Raw genomic sequence first — 12,524 nt, 5'->3', positions numbered from 1 at the left:
GCTGTCTCTTCATTTTCTTGTGTCTTTCCCCATCTCTCTCTTCAGAGGTTTAAAGTTTTTATTGTAGAGGTCCTCCACCCATTCTGTTAGGTTTATTCCTGGATATTTTGTTTTCCTTGAGGCTGTGGTGATGGGAATATGTCCATGGTCTCCTGCTCTGTATGTTCGTTGTAGATGGATAGAAAAGCTGTTGATGCATGAAAACTGACTATGACCCTTGCCACATGACTGAATTTATTTATCGTCTCTAGAAGTGTTCTGGGATCTCTGAAATCATCCACAAATAGGAGTAGTGTGACTTCCTTCCCTATTTATATCTCTTTGGTTTCCTTCTCTTGCCTTATTACTTCAGCTTATGCTTTGAACACAACATTGAAAGGGAGTGGAACTAGGCGACATCCCTCTCAGCCCTGACTTCCGTGGGATTGTTTCAAGCTTTCCTCTGCCTAGGCTGATGTTGGCTGTGGGTTTCTCTTGTGTTGCTTTTATTATGTTGAGGTGTGTTCTCTCTGGCTCTGCGTTCTCTAGAGCTTTTATCATGAAGACTTGCTGGTTTCACCGAAGGCTCTTTCTGCATTTATTGAGATGATCATGTGACTTTTGTCTTTACATCCATTTGTGTGGTTTATTACCTTCTCTGAATTCCAGGGACAAAGCCAACTTAGTCATGGTGGGTAGTCGGTTTGTTTTGTTTTTTTTAATGCATTTCTGTATTCTATTTGCAAGTGCTTTATTGAGCATTTCTGAACCTGTGTTCTTCAGGGATATTGGCTGTAGTTTTCTTTTTCTGTTGTGTCTCTACCTGGTTGGTTAGACCAATGTTGGCTTCTTCAATGGAGTTTTGAAAGAGTAATCACACTCCTCTTCTTTTCTTTCTCTTCCTTTCTCTCTTTCCCCTCCTGGTTGTAGATTTTCTTTGAAATTCTGGTAGAGTTTTGCCATAAATCCATCTGGCCCTGGACATTTGGGGGTGGGGGAAATAGATGGCTTCTTGTTACTTTTTCAAACTCCTTATGGCATTGTTATGGGTCTGTTTAGGCTTTTGACTGGCTATATCTAGAAATACATCCATTTCTTTTAGGTTTTCCAACTTAAGAGAATAAGGCTCTAAAATCCTCCCTTATAAATTTGTGAATTCCTTTGTTGTCTATTGTAATGCTTCTCTGTTCATTTATGGTTCTGTTAACTTCAATCCTCTCTCTCTTTTTTTTTTTTTTTTTTGACAGTTGGTCCAAGAGTTTGTCACTCTTGTTTACCTTGTTAAGGAACCAACCCTTTGGCCCCTTGTTTCTTTGTATTCTTTTGTTTCCAGTTCATTACTTTCTGCTTTCATTTTTATTATTTCTTGCCATCGACTAGCTGTTTTCCAACTTTTTGAATTGCATCATTTGAGCCATTGATAGGTTCTCCCATTGGATGAAGTCTCTCTGGTTCTGATGACGATTCTGCTAGGCTCTGGTTCCAGAATGCTCTGCGGGTAGAACAAACGGTAGATCGAAGGTTTTGTGACTGGGTTGGTGTCCCAATCCCTTCACTGAAGCCTAGGCTAGTTACAGAGGACAGCCTGTTCAAGACCTGTGTCCCCCATTACTAGGAGTCTCTGCTAGGGTTACTCACATAGATTCCATGGAGTGTCCATTGCAATAGGTTTCCACCCTTATACCTGAAATGCCTGCCAATTCTAGTCGTTTCTCCCAGCACCCCTCACACACCTGATCCCTCCGGTTCCCAGCCCCATCTGCCCCTGTTCCACCTAGGAAATCTTCTTCTCAGGGAGACTTTTGCACCCCTCTTAAGCCCTTTTGGTTACTCAGTCTCTCTCTCTGGGTCTGTAGACTATAGCATGACCAACCCTACATTTGACGGAAGGCAAATATCCAAAATATATAAAAGACTTAAGAAACTAGACATCAGCAAGCCTAATAATCCAATTAAAAATGAGGCACAGATATAAACAGAGAATTCTCAACATAGGAATCTCAAATGGCTGAGAAACACTTAAAGAAATATCCGACATCCTTAGCCATCAGGGAAATGCAAATCAAACGACTTTGAGACTCTGTTTCACGCCTATCAGAGTGACTCAGATAAAAACCACAATCGACAGTTCATTCTGCTGAGGGTGTGGAGCAAGGGGAGCACTGCGCAAACTTGTACAGCCATTATGGTGGTTTCTCAGAAAACTGGAAATTGATCTACTTCAATACCCAGCTATACTGTTCCTGGGCATTTACCCAAAGGACACCTCATCCTGTCACAAGGACACTTGATCAACTATGCTCATAGCAGCTTTATTTATAATAGGCAGAAACTGAAAAAAACAATCCAGATGTCCCTCAATCAAATTATGGATAAAGAAAATGTGGTACATTTACGCAATGGAATATTACTCACCTGTTAAAAACAATGACATCATGAAATTTGTAGGCAAATGGATGGAAAAAGAAAAAAAATCATCCTGAGTGAGGAAACCCAGATCCAAGACAGACAAATATGGTAATATACTCACTGATAAGTGGACATTACTATAAAGTAAAAGACAGTCATGATCTTTCTGATTGTTTAATGTGTACACTTAGTGTTATAAATTTCCTCCATAGGACTGCTTTCAGTGTGTCACAGAGGTTCTGTTGTATTATATTTACAGTTTCGTTTACTTCCAGGGATTTTTTTATTTCTTTCATGATGTTTTCTTTGAATCATTCACCACTGAGTAATGAGTTATTGAATCTTTATGGTTTGGGTAAGTACTAGAAATTGGCTTGCAGTGTTTTTTTGTTTGTTTGTTTGTTTGTTTGTTTTTTTAAGCTTTATTACATTGTGGTCAGATAGGATGCACAGAGTTATTTCAGTCTTTTTCAATTTGTAAAGATTTGTTCTGTGTCCAGGATGCGGGATGTTTTACAGACGCTTTCAGGAGCTGCTGAGTGGAATGTATGTCCATTGGTGTTTGGGTAGAATGTTCTGTGGATATCTATTAAGTCCATTTGATGTATGTATGTTGTCATTTAATCCCGATGTTTTCCCATTCACGTTTTTGTCCAACTAACCTATCTGTTGGAGAAAATGTGGTGTTGAAATCACCTACTACTAATGGGTTGGCATAGCCTGTGTCATTACATCCAGTAGAACATGTTTAGTGAAATCGGGTGTGCCAGTTTGATGAGTAGAATCAGGATAGTAAGTGATGCCTTCCTGATTAATTGGTCCCTTGATTAGGACGAAGCGTCGTCTTCATCTCTCTTGATTAGTTCTAGTTTGAAGTCTATTTTGTCTGATGTTAGGCCTTCATGCTCCGTGGCTGTTCGCCTGGAGTCCACTTGTCCATCCTTTTACTCTAAGGTAGCACCTACCTTTAAAGCCGAGGTGTGGGTCTTGGAGACCCCAGATAGGTGGATTTTGTTTTTTCATCTATTCAGTCAGCGTGCGTCTTTTGCCTAGAGAACCGAGGCCACGAATATTAAAGGTTATCGTTGAAACGTGTGTGTACATTGTGGTCACTGTGTTGTTAGTCTTTGGTGGTGGTGTCTGTGTTCCCAGGGTACTTTGTGCTTTAGTAATTTGTCGGCGCCAGCACCAACCTGGTACCGAGAATCGGGCGAAAGCCTACGGGATGAAAGAAACACACACACACACAGGTTATCGTGTCAAGCCAGGAGAGGAAGAGAGGAAGAGAGAGAGAGAGAGAGAGAGAGAGAGAGAGAGAGAGAGAGAGAGAGAGAATGGAGAGCGGAAGGAAGAGTGAGAGTGAGAGGAATAGTGAGAGTGAGGAAGAAGAGTGAGAGTCTCCTGTAGCTTTATTCACTTATATACCCAAGTCTCCAGGTAGAAAATAACTGGGAAGCACAGTGGGAAACCCTGGCTTGTGACTACCTGGCTCATGACTTCGGTAACAAAAGACCAACTAGGAGGCCTGAATTAATTAGGGAGAAATCCCAGAAGACCAGCCTAAATCTCAAGGATAAAGGCTGAGGAAGTAAAAGGCAGAAGTAAATTGACCACCACCCAGGTGTGGTCCGGGTGTGTCAGTTCCACATGCATCAGCCGGGCTCAGCAGAGGTCATGCAGTGGAGACACTGGGTGTTTACTACTTGGTCTTTTCTTCCTGTGCCGTAAATACATGGGAGAGGCCTCTGTCCAACAATCCCATGACTTTTACTGTGGCCATGCAGTTACAAAGTGGCCAGGCCCAAATCCAATATGGCACTACAGTAATTATGTCTGTGCATTTCTTTACACAGCCTCCTGAGTACTCTCATTCCTCTCGTCAGCCTGACATAATTGCTTTCTCTATTGCACTCAGGCTCGGTTTGTTGGATATAAAATTTTAAAGGCTACTTATAACGTGGAATATTTTTCTTTCTCCCTCCGCTGTGGTGAGTGGCCTTGGTTGCTCCTTGTGGTCCCTTAGGACTTGGAACGCATCGTTCCGGGCTCTTGTGATTTTCAAAGTTCCTACTGAGAAATCGGCTGCCATTTTGATGGGTTTTCCTTTATACGTTACGTGTGTTTTTCTCTTGCACCTTTTCTTTGTTCTATACAATTAGTGTTTTAACTATGATATGGTGCCCTACAGGGTTTTATTGCCGTAAAGAGATACCATGACCAAGGCAGCTTTTATAAAAGAAAACATTTCATCTGGAGCTGGATAACAGCGAAGTTTAGTCTATTAGCATCATGATGGGAAACATGGCAGCTTCTGGGACATCTTGATGTTGGAGACGGAGCTGAGAGTTTTACATTTTGATCTACAGGCAGCAAGGGCACTGGAGGCGTTTCACACTGGGTGTAGCTTTAGCATTTAAGACCTCAAAGCCCCACCTCCATGATGACACACTTCCTCCCACAAGGCCACACCTCCCCAATAAGGCCACACCTCCTAATAGTGCCACTCCCCACGGGCCGAGCATTCAAACACATGAATCTTTGGGGACCAAACTTATTTAGAGCGATTTTCTTTTATGGTCTTGTTTATTTGGCATTCTGTGCGTTTCTCGTGTCTGTGTGTGCTGGTCTTCCCTTAGTGTGGGGAACTTTTCTTCTATGGGTCTCGTTGCAGATCTCATCTGTGACGTTAACCTGAGACTGCTCATCCTTACCTATAGCTAACGTGAAGATTTGCTCTTTTCCTGGCGTCTCACACTCCCCGTGTGTTCTTAGACTTTTTTGTATTTCTTGCTTATCTGGTCCAGATCCTCCACTTTATCTTCAAGTCCTGACACTCTGTCTTCTACTTGATTCTTTCCACGTTTAAGGTTTATTCTCCTTGAATTCTTTTTAAGTTCCTTTCACGGTTTCATTGTGTCCTCTTCAAACTTGAGTTCTTTGATGGCCTTTATGACTGTTCTCTTAAGTTCTGTGTCCCAAAGTTCACCTAGGTAACCCTCACTGGCAACCATTTCTACAAGACTAAGCTGTTTGGTGTGGGGTAGAAAGGGATGCGCTCTCTTGATCTTTCATAATGTTTGTATTTATTCCATAAGTTCTGGACATGTGTACTCTCTCTGTTAGTTTTGTGTCTGATGTGGACAGAGCAGGTTGGAGCAGAAGAAAGGGTGTGTAGGCAGGTTGGGTCTGAAGGTTGAAAATGGCGTAGGTGGAAAATGTTAGGAGGCTGCTACACCGGTGTGCTTGGTGTGAATCCCAGTCCAAGCCTGCAGTGTGGGGTAGATATGGCCAGGTGCAGATATTTGATGGGGTGTAGGAGGGGCCTGTATGTCAGAGGCAGGCAGTGTGGTTCCCAGGGGAAGGCTAGAGGTTGATTGTGTTAAAGGCTGTGGCACTGCATGTAGGGCCTGGGTCGTATCTGGGGGCTTTAAAGAGGTGTAGGGGAGGGTCAGGCGGACTCACCGGGGGAACAGTGTGCAGGATCTGGGTAGGTAGACAAGTTCCGAATGGGTATTTCAAACCAGATCACTAACTGCATAAGCATTCTTAGTCCCTGGCAAGCTAAAACTGCACAAAGTTGACACTTTTGCCAGAGGAGAAGTTAGGATAAGATACAGTCGGGAAATAATGAGGCATTTGAGGTCAGAGGAAGGTGTAGCTAAATGAAGACAGCTGGCTATCGCTGCAGGCGATTACTGTTCTAGAGAAACACCGCAAACAGTGTGTAATGATTATTACTAAGGTTACATGAACTGCGAACACCAGACGACTTACCTAGCATTATGTAAAGAGTCTCATGTCCTGTAGTCTCAGGGGAGAAGCAGCAGAGGAATCAAACCTGGGATTTAATTATAAGAGTTGTGGAGTTCTACAGAACATGAATTCTCAGGACAAGTCCACCATATCAAAGGTAAGGCTTTGACTGGGAAGATTGAGAATGTGGGGTTGCAGTGCTAATCTTGGTTGGCAACGTGACTACATCAGGAATAAATTAAAAGCCAAGCATCGAGGCGTGCCTGTGAGGGATTTTCTTGTCATGGGGAGACCCACCCTACATCTAGATCATTGGATGTGGGAAGATCCACCCTACATCTGGATCATTGAATGTGGGAAGACCCACCCTACATCTGGATCATTGAATGTGGGAAGATCCATTCCAAACCCAGACCACACTTTCTAGGCTACGTAAAAGGACATGGAAGACAGAAGATTTTGCCTGCTTGCTCTTACTCTTGCTGGCAAGTTCATCTATGCTGCTACTGAGGCCTTCCTTCACCGCCATTAAAACATATTTTTAAGGAGTCCTCTGAAGCCTGAAGACAGGCAGTTCTCTGGGTCTTCCCTAGGACTGTAGGGTCAGAAAGAGGCTGTTGAGACATTCAGTTTTATGGACAGAACAACTACTAGACACCTGGTCTTTCCATCAGGAGATAGCCATTGTTGAAATACCCAGGCCACAGCCAGCAATACACTCAAATAAAGCCGCAGTTAAATATTCACATATATAATAATATAATACATATGTATGTGTGTGTGTGTGTGTGTGTGTGTGTGTGTACACATATGATAAAATTAATTCTATTCCATAGTCATTCTATCTGTTCCGTTCTTCTACGACAGTGGTTCTCAACCTTCCTAATGCTATGGCCCTTTAATATAGTTCCTCATATTGTGGTGACCACCAGTAATTTGAAAATGTTCTGCTTTATCCCGGAGCTACCACACTACCAGCCCCTCCTGGCTTCCTTTTGTTCTACCCAGCTTAGCTCTGGGACCAGCTACTGCCAGCCCCAACCTGACTTCTCTTTGTACCCGCCTTTGCTTCAGGAGAGGGGTCACGCTCCCAGCTCCCACCTGAGACCCTTGAATCTAGAGACAAAGGACACCCACACACAGCCCGTTTCTTTAACTTGCCTATTATGCATAATTGCTGAGCGTAGATATCTCCTGCCTGGAAAAGTGTGCCCTCGCCAACTTATTATCTCTGACTGTGCCCTCGCCAACTTATTATCTCTGACTCTCCTCCCACCCTAAACTTAATGGCTCGTTTCACCTAGCCTCTGCCAGACATCCATGGCCACCCATCCATAGCGGAGGCTGTAGGCCCTAGCTCCCCGAAAGGCCTTACATGATTGCTGGGTCCTTTTTCCTCCACAGCATGGCAGAAAAGTCTCTCTCCTTCCTTTGCATCTCCCTTTTCCTCCTGAGGCCTGGATGTTCCGCCCGTACCCTCAGCCCAGCAATTAGCCCCCAGCTTTCTTTATTGACAAATCAAGAACCAATTGGGGAACAGGGTTAGCATCAGAGCCTCCCTTTCACGCAACCATAAAATTATTTTATTGCCACTTCATAACTGTAATCTGCTAGTTATGAATCACGATATAAGTATCTGATAGGAAGGATATCCAATATGCAACGCTAAAGTTGTCTACAGGTTGAGAACCGCTGCTCTGGAGAACCCTGGCTAATACAGAGGTTTGGGCCACTGCATTTCTGAAGTCAAATAGTGTGGTCAACAGCCCCTGTGTGCAGGCCCTGATCTGCAGCTTTCTGAGACCCCATGAGGCTGTGTCCGCAGCTCATGGAATTTTAAGCAGGATTAGTGTCTTAGCTCGAGATGGAGAGGCAACAGTAGTTCTAATATACACTACCTGAACTGCCATGGGTTATTATTCAGTTTTGTCTGGACTGGGCACCCCAGTTTACAGATCTCCGATCTAGTAAGCAGGTTTGTGAACCCCAGTTGTCGGCGGTTCCCCTCTGCTGCTTCATGAGAGATACTGCTTTCTAAACTGTCCCCTCCATCACAACACAGCAAGCAACCTCTCAAGTGGTACACATTTCACTGTGCTTGTATCTTTAATTACAGAGCAGAAAATGTGAGGTTCAGTCTGGCCTTCGAGACTACATCTTGCTCAGTACTGACATCCAGTCCTGCTCTGGTGTTCACAGTGGTCCTCTCTGTGGGCTTCCCTCAGCAGTTATATTTACAGTGTGGCATAAAAAATTTCTGAGCATTCCAACATTAAGTTGAAAAAACACAACAGATTATGAAATGAAAACCAAAAAAATGTTTAAAGCAAGGGATACACACAGGCACAGGCACATGTGCACACACACATGCGCATGCACATGCACATACACATAGAGCTGGGTTCTTGTAGCTCCCTGTTTGCCGAGAACAGAACAACTTATCCTCCCCCAATTCCTGGAGCCTACATGCATCAGTTCAGATTCAGGTCAGCTGTGACTAAAGACCTTCAGGAGCACTGGCTTGCCCATGACAGTTCACACATGAATGACTGTAGGGAGGTCATTTGGAGTGACAACTGTGCTCTCTGAGGTCTCCGGGGACCCAATCATCTTGATTGGACTTTATTTTAGGAGATGGCCCTATCTGCATGGTTCAGTGGGTAGAACTCTAGCCATTACATCTATGTCCCAGGCAGCACGATGAAGGAGGCAGAAAGAAGAACAAAGATGCACACTGTTGGACAGTGAAGGCAGCTTCCTGGAGCTGCCACCCGACCCCTCATTGACAGTCCCCTGTGTAGAGCACACATGTCCACAGTTTGATTCATTAGAAACTCACCAAGATTTTTATATCATGGCAACTATGCGCACAACTGAAAAAGGAGCCAGTTAGTATCAGAGAAATGCCAGGTAACAGCCAGCATTCTCTGCCAAATTCTAAAAGCAATCCTCAAGACCTCTGCATGCTCTGAAATCCAAGGATAATTATCATTTGGAGGCAGTTCTGCCCTAACCTCACCCTAAGGATATCACGTTCTGCCTGGAAATAGCATCGGCTTCCGTGTCCTCTGAGAGAAGGTGGAATGGCCCTAGGTACAAGGAAAGCTTGCGACAGCTCATTAGCTTTGCGCAGTCCTCTTAGAAGAGGTTCGCTCCAGGCACTCCTTCTGCTGGTCTCCTCCAAGTCAGCTGAAAGGAAACATGTAGCTCCTGCGGTTGACATGCATGAAATTCATAGGGTAAGAACACAGAGCCCTGTTCAACCCTCTCCGTTTCCACTCTCCTGACGAATGGAATTCCTTCCTAAACCTTTGACTCTACTGAAGAACCAGTCAAGGCGGACACCTTCCCCTGCTACAGTCCGCTGATGGTTAAGTAGAAAACAATGGAAAACAACAGAAGAAAGAAAGGATTCGCGAAAGTGCCAGAGAGCCCAGGAAGCACAATTTAGCGGCGTCATTATTTCAATCTGACTGACGACATCTTGGCGTACTGCATGACGTCACCGGAAGTGGTGTGATGCTGCTGTTCCACCAGGAAGTGGCATAGTGTAGCTGTTAAACTCAAAATATGCAAAGGCAGTCAAGGTAAGCAGATGGGGACAGTACCAAGGATAGTTGAGAACCACTGTGGTTCAGCAGAAAACTATTTCTAAACATAGTCTAGAATGCTTGAGTTGGGATTAATCTTGTCAATGGTTACCAAAGGGCCCAGGTCACCTAGAGAGCCCAGGTCACCTAGAGAGCCCAAAGCATTCTGGTGGGTTTTAAAGAGAGGTCTGTGTTTAAAGACAAATGTTAAAGTCCTAGAAAGTTTAGTGTTAGCTAGAAATCACAGGCCTCAGGCATTCCATCCACGCCCCTGCCCCATTCTCCCATTCATCACTACCACCACCACCACCACCACGTGATACTATTGGGAAAGAAGGTGTAGAAAGCGCAGGCGCAATGTGGCTTTGCTGATTGGAGGGCTTCATTAGTCTTCCCTTTAAAATTATAGTAGCGCAATAGGCTTCAAAGGTACTTCTAGAATACAGTTCTTGTCAGTGTAAATTACTTTTAAAAAGAAATACCATTTAAGATTTTTTTCTTTTACAGAAGAATAGTTTTAAAATTAACAACAAACTTTGTCCTTTAAGAATGTGATTTTGGGGGGCTGGGGATTTAGCTCAGTGGTAGAGCGCTTACCTAGGAAGCGCAAGGCCCTGGGTTCGGTCCCCAGCTCCGAAAAAAAGAACCAAAAAAAAAAAAAAAGAATGTGATTTTGGGAGCTGGAGAAATGACTGCTCTTCCAGAGGTCCTGAACCAATTCCCAGCAACCACGTGACCGTCTGCAGTAGGATCTGATTTCCTCTACTGGCATACACTCATATACCTAAATAAATAATTCTTTTTTTTAAAGGTGACTTTTAACAGCACGTTAGGATAGCCTAAAGAACTTCAGATTGCATTCGATCATCGGCAAGCCACAAAAGTTGTAATTACCTCATTCTTCCTTGATGTGAAATAAGAATACCTGAGCTCCTGTCTTCATTTGTGCATGCAGCTTTGGTCGATTAAACTTTAGTGGGTTGCAGGCACTCTTGAGACTATGCTATCAAACATGGCACCTCTTCCAAGAAACACACCCAAATGCACGTGCATAAACTAAAGGATGTGCAGAATAAGGCGTTTTGATTTTTTCTTATTTTTTGAGAATCCTATACATGCATACAATGAAATATGATCATCTCTACCTCCTATTTCTCCACTCCAACTCCCCCAACATCCCCCAACACACCCTTATTCCCAATTTCCTCCCCCTCTCCATAACCCACTAAAAACCTACCACACTTCAAAGTAGAATAATCCCCCCTCTCTAACAGACAGCCACTGCCAGTAATTCCTCAGTAAGCGGTGGGGCCCAGAGATCATCTGTGCTGAGATCCTGGCTGACTTGGTCTTGTGCCGGCAACCAGAGCTGCAGTGAGCCCATGCTTGCAATAGCCACGTCATGACCAGAACACAGCACCTATACAGCACTCTCCCCACCCTCCAGTGCTAACACCCTTTCTGCCTTCTCTCCTGCTGTTCCCTGAGCCTTGGCGGTCACGGGATTAATGTAGACATCTCACTCAGGGCTGAGTACTTAATCTCTTCATCTCAGCACTTTGACCAGGCATGCATTTTTGCACCAACGGCTGCCCACTTTAGAGGGAAGCCTCTCTGGCCAAAGCTGAGGGAAGCCAGGTCTAGGGTGATAATCATATATAGAAGGCAGTTTGACAGCCAGGCCACTTAGCAAAATAACCTAGGAGCTATGACCACCTCATCCATGGGCTTTGGGCCAGCATCATAGTACCAGAAATGAAATTCCCTCTTGTAAGACAGGTCTTAAATCCAATTAGAAATCTGTTACTCCCATAACTAAAGTGGGAACTTCTCATTTCTTTGGAGGGTCAAGTTATGTCACATGATGTTTTGCTGGGGCACACGGGTGAAAGAACGTTGTCCTGAAGCAGACACAGGTGACTGTTCTTCAGTGGGAGCTGGAGCATTGGTTTGCTTCGTTCCGCCTCACTACTCTTTGTTGATGGCGTGCATGTATTGGTTCGCCTTACATTACGTTGCTGAGTTTTGCTTGTGGTGATATCATAGAGAGAAACTTGTCAGATTTCTTGTGAGGTTCTCTGCGAACTCAGGCCAGTTGGTGAGCTGCTCAGATTCCTTCTGGATTGAACTGTAGCTGCTGATTCCTGTGTGGTGTCTGCTGAGTGGACTGGTCTGCAGCTGCTGATTCCTGTGTGGTGTCTGCTGAGTGGACTGGTCTGCAGCTGCTGATTCCTGTGTGGTGTCTGCTGAGTGGACTGGTCTGCAGCTGCTGATTCCTGTGTGGTGTCTGCTGAGTGGACTGGTCTGCAGCTGCTGGTTCATATGTGGTGTCTGCTGAGTGGACTGGTCTGCAGCTGCTGGTTCATATGTGGTGTCTGCTGAGTGGACTGGTCTGCAGCTGCTGGTTCATATGTGGTGTCTGCTGAGTGGACTGGTCTGCAGCTGCTGGTTCATATGTGGTGTCTGCTGAGTGGACTGGTCTGCAGCTGCTGATTCCTGTGTGGTGTCTGCTGAGTGGACTGGTCTGCAGCTGCTGGTTCATATGTGGTGTCTGCTGAGTGGACTGGTCTGCAGCTGCTGGTTCCTGTGTGGTGTTTGCTAGTAAACTGGATTGAGAGTAACAGATTGGAATCACTCCAAAGAACTGTTTCTAAAACACGTCCACTTCCCCCATATCCTAATAACCTTTCTTTACCTCTGGTGAGTAGTGGGCAGGAGGAGGAGTTGAACTCTTATTAAAGAAATATTTGTGCCTACATGTAACAGTCACCACTATGGCACCAGTGGGCGCGT

Source organism: Rattus norvegicus, chromosome 11, assembly GCF_021556685.1.
Source record: "Rattus norvegicus strain SHRSP/BbbUtx chromosome 11, alternate assembly SHRSP_T2T, whole genome shotgun sequence".
In the NCBI taxonomy this organism is placed as follows: Eukaryota; Metazoa; Chordata; class Mammalia; order Rodentia; family Muridae; genus Rattus; species Rattus norvegicus.
Note: the sequence above shows the minus strand (reverse complement) of the source record.